The sequence below is a fragment of the Gossypium hirsutum genome, chromosome A03 (assembly GCF_007990345.1).
Source record: "Gossypium hirsutum isolate 1008001.06 chromosome A03, Gossypium_hirsutum_v2.1, whole genome shotgun sequence".
Lineage (NCBI taxonomy): Eukaryota > Viridiplantae > Streptophyta > Magnoliopsida > Malvales > Malvaceae > Gossypium > Gossypium hirsutum.
The window spans coordinates 105,559,213-105,571,228 of record NC_053426.1 but is presented as its reverse complement, the minus strand read 5'-3'; positions in this window follow the sequence as shown (position 1 = coordinate 105,571,228).

Sequence of the window (12,016 nt, the reverse complement as noted above, 5' to 3'; positions counted from 1 at the left end):
GAACACGTGACACTCTAAGATTATGCCACATGACAATAATAACCTCATAATGAGATAATCATCTAAATTTTGTTAAAGTTTATAAACAATCTTTAAAATAAAAAATAAAATTTACTTTTAAAAATGTTCTCAAATATGAACTTACTAAAAGGATACAACCTTGTGATGCAACCTTTATCTACAACATTAAGTTTGAGGATATTGATCTCTTATCATTAAATTGGCAATTAGCTAAAGCAATTTGGTTTGATTTGGGATTGAGCATAGATGATCTTAAAAAAAGTTTCATTCTTCGCGATCCTTTCTATAGGGATGAGAACTCAGAAATGCTAATCACAATTAATTTTTTGCTATCTTATGGAATATTTGGTTGAAGAGAAAAAAGGTTCATTTTGAAGATAGATTGGTTAATCCAATTCAAACACTCTATATTGAAAATAATATGATCATGTTATAGGTTAATAATTTCGCCAAGGATCACAATCCATGGCAGAGCCAAGTAGAGGCCTAGAGGGCCAACCCCCCCCCCCCCCAAAAGTTTAATTTTTTTTTACAATTTAGTCCTTTGTAAATATAATGTGGTCTTTCCAAAAATATAAGTAGGCCCCTCAAGATTTAAGATTTTTACAATTTTCCCGTTTATATATGTATTATAGCCCTCCTAAAAATATAAATAGTCCCTTCTAATATTCTTATAGTATTAAAAATAATATTAAAAAATTTATTCTTGATAAAAACAAAAGGAAAATCTTATTGAAGAAGCTAAATTATTCATGATGACTTTTTGAATGATATTTTTGTTAAATAATAATTTAATATTTATTTAATATTTTACTTAAAATAATATTATTTTATAAGTAATACAATAATATATATAAAAAGAAAAGAAAAGATAAACAAACTTTCATCATCTTTCTTCTTCATATTGGTGCTTAGCAAGATATTGATGGAAGCTTATAAAATTAAGTGAAATGTGTATGTTTTTAGATGGAAAATGATTAGGAGATGTTTTCTAACTTGTTAGAAATATAAAAACGAAACAGAAATAACTAGATAATGTTATAGTAAGTTTTGGCCAAAGTGAAGGAGATGAAGAAAACATTGGTCACTTTGTTTAAAATTATATCAAATGATAGCTTGTGAAGCAGTGACTATTCTGGGGAAAACGGAATAAAAAATGGTTAACCGAGTTGAAAGTTATGTGAATTTTGGATCAGAAAACTTAGGTTGTCACTTGATAAACCATGTATATTCTAGCTTGCCTTTAGTAGTTGATTTACTATATTTAGCTATATTAACTTTATTTTTATGAATTTTGAATGATTTAATTAATATTTAAAAGATTATATTTCGGATTGAAAACTAAATATTTCATTTACAAAAACATAAAAATTTTAAGTTTGTTAAATAGTAAATAATATGTTTTAAACAGTAAATGTTAATTCTATTCCAATTAGCATTATTTGATCATTTTTAATAATATAAATATTAAATTGGTCCATTCAATAATAGAGAGACTAATTTTATCAGGTCCCTATAACAAAAGGACCTCTAACATACATATTAACCTATAAAAAATAACATTTAAAAATTTAGTTTTTTACAAAAATGGTGAAAATACGGTTTGGACCATCACTTACTAATGTGCAAATAAGTTGCATATTGGTTATTATGTTAGCTGCCAAGTCTTGTCATACTAGAGCTCCAATATGAGTGACCATAAAAAATTTATGAATAGTAAACAACAGTAGTGATATAATTAAAATGAGTGGCCAATAATATGAAATACCAAGTAGTTAAAATTTTTATGTCAATGCTTAGATATTACATCTCCCCAACCCCTCATTTGTTGAGAAGTAAACAAGTTGTTTGTAACACCCCTAACCTGTTTCCATCGCTGGAATGAGTTACGAGATGTTACCGAACCAAATACTTTTTCATAAATTTTCATGCATCTACTTCTATCATAGTCATTTCATTAGGTACTTTAAACCATCACATAAGTTTACGACATATAACAACCGTATTAAAATGTTTGATGTTATGTTCCAACATAACCAGATGACTCATTACGCTATCAAAAAATAAAATACTAAGATCAAATACAATAGTCAAATTACAATTGTTCACTTATATAAATGTATCATAATCGAACCACTCCAAACATAAATTCGATATTTCTAACATTCTCAATGCTCAAGCTTATATATATATTTTTATATCATGCATTTTTAGTATTAAACATTATAACCAAGATGAATAATACCATGATTAAACATAACCAAATTCAAACTTAATATTTAAGCCATATTCGCATGGCTGGAAGTATACATATCAAAATTCAAACAAAATACATTTTAGCCTATACATGCCATAATGTTCACTTAGACAACTAAGAAGAGGGTACCAAAATGTTGTAAGTTGGTGTGATGACTTCGACGATGGTCCAAAGCATGCAAAATGGGTCAGAGCATCTAAATAGGAGACAAGCAAACACACAATATGAGTATTCAACTCAGTAAGTCGTAAGCAATGAAATGTAATAGTTAACTAACTAAAAAAAATAGAAATCAAAAGGTTCACATAATGTCTAAATTATCAATTCACTACTAGTCAACTATCACCATTAAATCTAAGTATTATATAATCAACTTCACACAAGAAGTGCTCGAATAAGAAATTCTTATACCCATCATACCATATTAACTCTCACACATGGTTCTTTAGAAATCCACATGCGAAATGGCAGTTTAACTCTACACACCAATGGCATATATATTCGCACACATAGTGCCATACAATTTCCGCACACTTAGTGCCATACAATTTTCGCACACTTAGTGCCATATAATTTCCTCACACTTAGTGCCAAGTCATTTCGTTATTACAAAATGATTGATTTAATTAACTAAATAGAATCGGCCATTACTCTTTTCAATCAAAGAATTTTTTTTATGAGGGTAATTCTTTCATGATATGCATATACCAATTATGTATAAAATAAACAACCTTAATTGCTTATAGACTTACCTTGTTTCGAATAAAACGACCCTAATCAGCTACTCGATGTCCTTTGACTTGCCCTTGCTTGATTCTCCTCCTTTAAGTTCTTGAGCTTAATCAAAATACATTAACTAGTTTAATTACCTTGCTAGTTATTTATCTCTAATAATATTAATGATTACATAACACAAGAAACTCACGGTAAAATTTTTATCATTCTACCTTATGCTTTTATGCTATTCGGCTACCAACCACCTAATATCACTTTATTAACAATAATCCAATCAATACTTTAATTACACTCATATATAAACACATATATATAATATATACACGGCAACCACCCTTGCTAATTACTCACATATATATTTTACTGATTTTCACTTCATCTTACAACCATTATTGTTCAAAACATTAAAACCTTAACTAATACTTATAAAGTGTCTCAAGGCCGATTGCATTCTTACTTCCAAAATAACATAGCCTATGATATATTTCACTTCAATGTACATATTCATGAATCAAATTCAACCGTATAAGCCAATATCAGCCATTTGATCAATTATAGAGAATTAAAGATAATATCACAAATGTGTACCCTATATGGCCGATTATACATAATCAAATTTAACATCATCTATGTATTTACTCATATGGCCGACATACTCCAATATAATATCATTTTCATTTCATTTAACACTTAATTTTTTTTACCACATATCAAATTGACCAAATATTTCTAACTAACAAAACTCCTCATCTATTCATGCTATTATTCAAAAACACATATGTCCATTAGCTAGTTCATTCTTCACCTTCTAATATATCCATCCTAAGCCTCAACACTATCTCTTAACATCTAACCATAGTAACCGTATGTATATTTTGTCACTAAATAAAGAAAATCAACATATGGGTTGGAATATGAACTTAACTATGAACTAAATTCTCATAAAATTTAATGAAAATAGCATGAAATCTTACCTTAATCAACCCCTAAGTTGGCTGAATGCCTTCAAAAATTTTCTTTCCTCCCTCACTTTAGTTTCGGCTTTTGCAAGGAGAAAATGAACACTCTCCTACCTTCCTTTTTTTTACTTAATTTTATTTTATCATTTACCATATTAAAATGTATTTAATTAGACTTAGTGGAGTAACATCATTTCATGGCTGGCCACTACATGCATTAAGGGTAAATTGACATGCAAACCCAAGCTTTCTCACCTTATTGTTATTGGATCCTTACAAATTACCTATGATATTTTCTCAATTTCTCAACTAAGTCCTTTCAAGAAAAATTTACATTCCTAAGACTAATTTAAAACATTTAATTTTTCATACATACACTAGCACACATAAATATATGCAATTAAAATTAAAATAAATTTCTGTGACTCGGTTTTGTGGTCCCGAAACCACATTTCGACTAGGGTCTAATTAGGGTTGTCACAACTCTCCCGCACATAAGGAATTTTCGTCCCTGAAAATCTTACCAGCGAATAAGTTAGGATATCGATCCTTCATAGTGTCTTCGAGTTCCCAAGTAGCTTCTTCGACCCCATGTTTAAGCCACAGTACCTTCACTAATGAGATTTTCTTATTTCGTAGTTCTTTTACTTCACGAGCCAAAATACGAACTGGTTCTTCTTCATAACTCAAATCAGATTGAATTTCGACCTCTGATGGATTAATTACGTGTGATGGGTCGGATATATAACGTCGAAGCATTGACACATGAAAAACGTTGTGAATCTTTTCAAGTTCAGGGGGTAAAATCAATCTATATGCGACCGGCTCAATTCGTTCAGATATTTCATACGGCCCAATGAATCTCGGACTCAATTTGCCCTTACGGCCAAATCTGAGTATTTTTTTCCAAGGTGATACTTTAAGAAACACTTTGTCTCCAACCTGATATTCGATGTCTTTTCTTTTTAAATCCGCATACGACTTCTGACGATCTGAAGCTGCTTTCAGACTTTCACGGATCACTTTTACTTTCTGTTCAGCATCTTTAATCAAATCAACCCCGAAGATTTTACTTTCACTAAGTTCGGTCCAAAACAACGGTGTACGGCATTTACGACCATACAAAGCCTCGTAAGGTGCCATCTTAATGCTTGATTGAAAACTATTGTTGTAAGCAAATTCAATCAAAGGTAAATATCTTTCCCGTGAACCACAAAACTCTAGAATACAACATCTCAACATATCCTCAAGTATCTGAATTATCCGCTCAGATTGACCATCGGTCTGGGGATGAAAAGCGGTGCTAAAATGCAACTTGGTACCCAATGCTTCTTGCAATTTCTTCCAAAATCGCGATGTGAATCTCAGGTCTCTATCCGACACAATAGAAATATGTACTCCATGTAATCGAACAATTTGGGAGACATATAATTCTGCCAATTTATCGAGCGAGAAATCCGTACGGACAGGGATAAAATGAGCAGATTTTGTCAATCTATCAACAATAACCCAGATTGAGTCTTTCTTACTCTGCGTCAATGGTAAACCAGATACAAAATCCATCGTGACTCGATCCCATTTCCATTCGGGTATCATGATAGGCTGAAGTAATCCCGAAGGCACTTGATGTTCCGCTTTCACTTGTTGACATATCAGACACTTTGAAACAAAGTTAGAAATGTCTCATTTCATACCAGGCCACCAAAATTGACGTTTCAGATCGTTGTACATTTTTGTACTACCCAGGTGGACTGACATTCGACTACTATGAGCCTCGCTCAATATCGTCGAAATAAGTTCCAAATTTCTTGGAACACATAATCGACTCTTGAATGTCAAGCAATCATTGTCGTCAATCTGAAACTTTGATTCCATATTTGAAACACATTCAGCTCGTTTAGCAACCAATTCATCGTCGACTTTCTGGGATTCAAGTATTTGATGAATCAATAATGGTTTGGCCTTTAATTCTGCTACTAACACATTATCGGATGAAACGGACAGGTGAACATTCATCACTCTCAAAGCAAATAGTGATTTACGACTTAAAGCATCGGCAACCACGTTAGCCTTTCCCGGGTGATAATCAATGACGAGCTCATAATCTTTCAACAACTCAAGCCAACGTTTTTGTCGCAGATTCAAATCTCTTTGAGTCATCAAATATTTGAGGCTTTTGTGGTCCGAATAAACATGACACCTCTCTCCAAACAAGTAGTGTCGCCATATTTTCAAAGTGAATACAATGGCCGCTAATTCAAGATCATGGGTCGGATAGTTTTTCTCATGCGGCTTTAATTGCCTCGACGCGTAAGCCACAACTCGACCTTCTTGCATTAACACACAACCCATCCCAAGTAAGGATGCATCACTGTAAATAACAAACTCTTTACCGGATTCTGGCTGTACTAGTACTGGAGCTTTAGTTAAACAGGTTTTCAATCGGTCGAAACTTTTCTGACATTTTTCTGACCATTCAAACTTAACATCTTTTTGAAGTAGTTTTGTCACCGGTGTGGCTATCATCGAGAAACCCTTTACAAACCATCTGTAGTAACTGGCAAGTCCCAAAAAGCTCCTAACTTCAGAAACATTCCTTGGAGGTTTCCAATCAAGAATGGCTGAAATTTTGTTCGGATCAACTCTAATACCTGAAGCGGATACAACATGCCCTAGAAAGCTGACTTCCTTTAACCAGAATTTACATTTACTGAATTTTGCATACAGCTGATTATCTTGCAAAATCTGAAGTACTAACCTCAAGTGTTCGGCGTGCTCGGACTCATTGTGAGAATAAATCAGAATATCATCTATGAACACCACTACAAATCGATCTAAATACTGTTTGAATATCCGATTCATCAAATCCATGAAAACCGCTGGGGCATTAGTGAGCCCAAACGGCATCACTAAAAACTCATAGTGTCCGTATCTCGTTCTAAAAGCGGTCTTAGGAACGTCAGAATCTCTAACTCGCAACTGATAATAACTAGATCGCAAATCAATCTTCGAAAACACCGAAGCTCCTTTCAACTGGTCAAATAAGTCATCTATCCGTGGCAACGGATATTTATTCTTTATCGTCATTTTGTTGAGCTGACGATAATCAATACACATTCGCATAGTTCCGTCTTTCTTTTTCACGAACAGTACTGGAGCACCCCAAGGTGAAAAGCTAGGTCGCGCAAAACCTCTGTCAGTCAATTCTTGTAATTGAGCTTTCAATTCCTTTAACTCGGTTGGTGCCGTACGATAAGGAGCGATCGAAATAGGTGTCGTACCTGGAACCAATTCTATGCCGAATTCTACTTCTCTAACAGGTGGCAATCCCGGTAATTCCTCAGGAAACACTTCTGGATACTCACAAACTACAAGCACAGTCTCAAACTTTCGTTCTGATACTTTACTATCTAGCACATATGCAAGATAAACTTCATAACCCTTTCTCACATATTTCTGAGCTAACACAGAAGATATCACTGCTGGTAACCCCTTCAGATCACTAGACTCAATTCGAATCATTTCACCACTTGAACATCGCAAGTCTATGGTCTTTCGCTTACAATTTACCAGAGCATCATGTTCGGTTAACCAGTCCATTCCGAGAATAATATCGAATTCGTTGAAGGGTAATAGCATCAAATCCACCAGGAAACAGAAATCTTTAATTATCAATGAACATCTCTTACATACTTTATCAACTAACACATACCGACCCAAAGGGTTTGACACTCTTATCACAAATTCAGTAGACTCAACAGGTAGAGTCTTGCTGAACGCTAATGTTTCACATACGTAAGAATGAGTTGAACCAGGATCAATTAAAGCAAGTATATTAGTATCATAGAGAGTGAATGTACCAGTGATAACATCAGGGGAAGATGCCTCCTCTCGTGCACGAATGGCATAAGCTTTGGCAGGAGCACGAGTCTCTGATTGAACAGCCGTATCGAAGGTCCCTCACTGACTACCACCCCTACCTCCAGTATTTCTCGGTGGTCTACCTCTAATCGTTGTACCACTCGATCTCGCACCTTGTACCTTATTTTTCTCATCAGGTTCCGTGCAATCTCGAACGAAATGATCTCGCGAATCGCATCTATAGCAGGCTCTGTTAATAGACTTACCCCAACATTCACCTACATGTCGTCTTCCACACTGTGGACATTCGGGTTTTTCTTGCCGATTGTTGCCCACACTAGAAACCGAAGTAGCTCGAGAGTCCGTTGTTGGTCGTTCCTTAATAGAAATTCCTGTTGTCGTCCTTGATCTGTTAGTATCATCTCTGAACTTCTTTACAGCCGAAAAAGAATTTTTACTCGCCGATCTTTTACGAAAGTCCCTAGCTTCATATTCAACTTTCTTTTTCTCCTTTCCAAGCTCTTCAGCCTTGCAAGCTCGTTCGACCAGTGTTACGAATTCCTTTATTTCTAGAATACCCACCAGCAGTTTTAAATCTTCATTCAACCCTTCTTCAAATCTTTTACACATGGCAATTTCATCAGCTACACACTCTTGGGCATAACAACTGAGTCTTACAAACTCACGTTCATATTCGGATACTGTCAAACGGCCTTGTTTAAGCTCCAGAAATTATTTGCATTTTTGTCGATGAATCGTTGACTAATATACTTCTTACGAAACTCCGTCTGAAAGAAGTCTGAAGTAACTCGTTCCTTTGGAACAATCGAAATCAGGGTTCTCCACCAATAGTAGGTTGAATCTCGTAATAAGGATATTGCACATTTTAGACACTCATCAGGTGTGCAAGACAGCTCATCGAAAACACGGATAGTATTATCAAGCCAAAACTCAGCCCTTTCAGCGTCATCAGTAGCTGTGGCTCGAAATTTCTCAGCCCCGCGCTTCTTTATCAAATCAACAGGAGGTTTACTCAACCTCAAAGGATCAGTAGCTGCTGGTATTATAGGTACCGGAGGAGGATTATTTAAATTTAGAAATGGTTGAGCAACCAGGTTTGTTCGAGTATATTGTGCAACCCACTCATTCATCATGGTAAAGAAGACTTACTTAGCCCTATCATTTTGATTACTTACAGAAGGTTGAGGTTCAAGAGGCACTGTCTCTTGCGTGGGAGCAGGAACTACACTCTCCACATCATCCGCTAATGCTCTTTCCGGAGGGGATTCCATTTACTAATCAAAACCACAATTTCAACCGTCAGAAGTCATCACACTATCATTTAATAGCATTATGGCATGTATATCTAGACTCATACGCACTACGGTAGTCCTAGAACTGACTAGACCGTAGCTCTGATACCAATAAAATGTAATACCCCTAACCTATTTCCATAGCTGGAATGAGTTACGAGATGTTACTGAACCAAATACTTTTTCATAAATTTTCATGTATCTACTTCTATCATAGTCATTTCATTAGGTACTTTAAACCATCACATAAGTTTACGACATATAACAACCGTATTAAAAGATATGATGTTATGTTCCAACATAACCAGATGACTCATTACGCTATCTCAAATTAAAATACTAAGATCAAATACAATAGTCAAATTACAATTGTTCACTCATATAAATGTATCATAATCGAACCACTCCAAACATAAATTCGATATTTCTAACATTCTCAGCGCTCAAGCTTATATATATATTTTTATATCATGCATTTTTAGTATTAAACATTATAACCAAGATGAATAATACCATGATTAAACATAACCAAATTCAAACTTAATATTTAAGCCATATTCGCATGGCTGGAAGTATACATATCAAAATTCAAACAAAATACATTTTAGCCTATACATGCCATAATGTTCACTTAGACAACTAAGAAGAGGGTACCAAAATGTTGCAAGTTAGTGTGATGACTTCGACGATGGTCTAAAGCACACAAAATGGGTCAGAGCATCTAAATAGGAGACAAGCAAACACACAATATGAGTATTTAACTCAGTAAGTCGTAAGCAATGAAATGTAATAGTTAACTAACAAAAAAAAATAGAAATCAAAAGGTTCACATAATGTCTAAATCATCAATTCACTACTAGTCAACTATCACCATTAAATCTAAGTATTATATAATCAACTTCACACAAGAAGTGCTCGAATAAGAAATTCTTATACCCATCATACCATATTAACTCTCACACATGGTTCTTTAGAAATCCACATGCGAAATGACAGTTTAACTCTACACACCAATGCTATATATATTCGCACACATAGTGCCATAAAATTTCCGCACACTTAGTGCCATACAATTTCCGCACACTTAGTGCCATATAATTTCCGCACACTTAGTGCCATATAATTTCCGCACACTTAGTGCCAAGTCATTTCGTTATTACAAAATGATTGATTTAATTAACTAAATAGAATCGGCCATTACTCTTTTCAATCAAAGAATTTTTTTTATGAGGGTAATTCTTTCATGATATGCATATACCAATTATGTATAAAATAAACAACCTTAATTGCTTATAGACTTACCTTGTTTCGAATAAAACGACCCTAATAAACTACTCGATGTCCTTGTACCGACTTTACTAAATTACTATTGCCTTAGGATGAATATGATGTGCTTGTATCGACTTCCACATGTGGTTGTGAACAATCTAGACAGAGTGTTGCGCATCATTTGCAACAACGCTTGTTTCAATTTTTGATGGGTTTGAATGAGACCTATAATGCTGTGCGAAGTCAAATTTTGTTATTGAATCCATTGCCATCTGTTAATCATGCGTACTCAATGCTTGTACAAGAAGAGTCGCAGAGGCAACATAGTCCCAATGATATTGGATCTGATCCGGTCTCGTTTCATTTAGCACACATGGTACAAAAGAAGAGGTTTAATGATACTTGTGATCATTGTAAAATCAAAGGGCATAAGAGGGAGAATTGTTATCGACTAATTGGCTATTCTGCAGATTTCAAGTTTACTAAGAAAAAAGCGAACCCTGGGCCTGGATCTGTAGCAAATCATGCTACTGTCATTGATTCTACGAGTGGCAATGACTTGAACAACAATGTTAGTTTTTGTTCACAAGCACCTATCTTCACCCAAGCACAGTACAATCAAATCCTGAATCTGTTGAACAAGGAGCCCACAGTTGAAGCTGCTGCAAGCTTAACAGGTATGGTTAATGTTGGTCATACTTGGATTATGGACACAAGAGCCACTGATCACATACTTTTTGACTTTCAATTCTTAGAATATCCTATTGCATGTGCGTCACATCCATCTTGTGTTCGGCTTCCCAATGGCTCATCTCTTTCAATTTCTCATGTTGGTACATGTAATGTACTACCCGGTTTACAGCTTACCAAAGTCCTATATGTCCCAAATTTTCATTATAATCTTCTCTCTATTTCTAAACTTACTGCTGATCTCAATTGTATTGTTTCGTTTTATCCTTATTTTTTGTCTTATCTAGGATCTCTCAAGTGGAAAAATGATGGGGATTGGTAGGGCACGAGGTGGTCTTTACATCCTCGATCCATCTTGGAAGACTAATGTGGGTTCGACTCCATCAATTGCTCCCTCTGTTGCTTCCATTATGACTGTTGAACCTTCATTTCTTTGGCACACTCGGTTGGGTCATGCTTCAGTTTCAAGGTTGAATAAGGTGCCTAACCTTCCCTTTATAGTCTCCAATAGTAACAGTATTCACAAATGTTCTGTATGTCCTCTTGCTAAACAAACTAGGCTTTCATTTCCAAAAAGTACATCTCGTGTCAATTCTATTTTTTCTCTTATTCATATAGACTTGTGGGGACCTTATCGAGTTTCTACTCATAGTGGTCATAGGTATTTTTTAACTATTGTCGATGATTACTCAAGGATGACATGGATATACTTGTTACTGTGTAAAAGTGATGCTCTTGTATATCTTAAACAATACTTTGCCTTTGTTAAAAATTAGTTTTGCACTAGTATTCAAATTGTTTGTAATAATAATGGGTATGAATTTTTAACACCGAATGGCATGATTTTTTCAATATGTAAGGGGTTATACATCAAAGTTCACGTGTATATACTCCTCAACAAAATGGTGTTG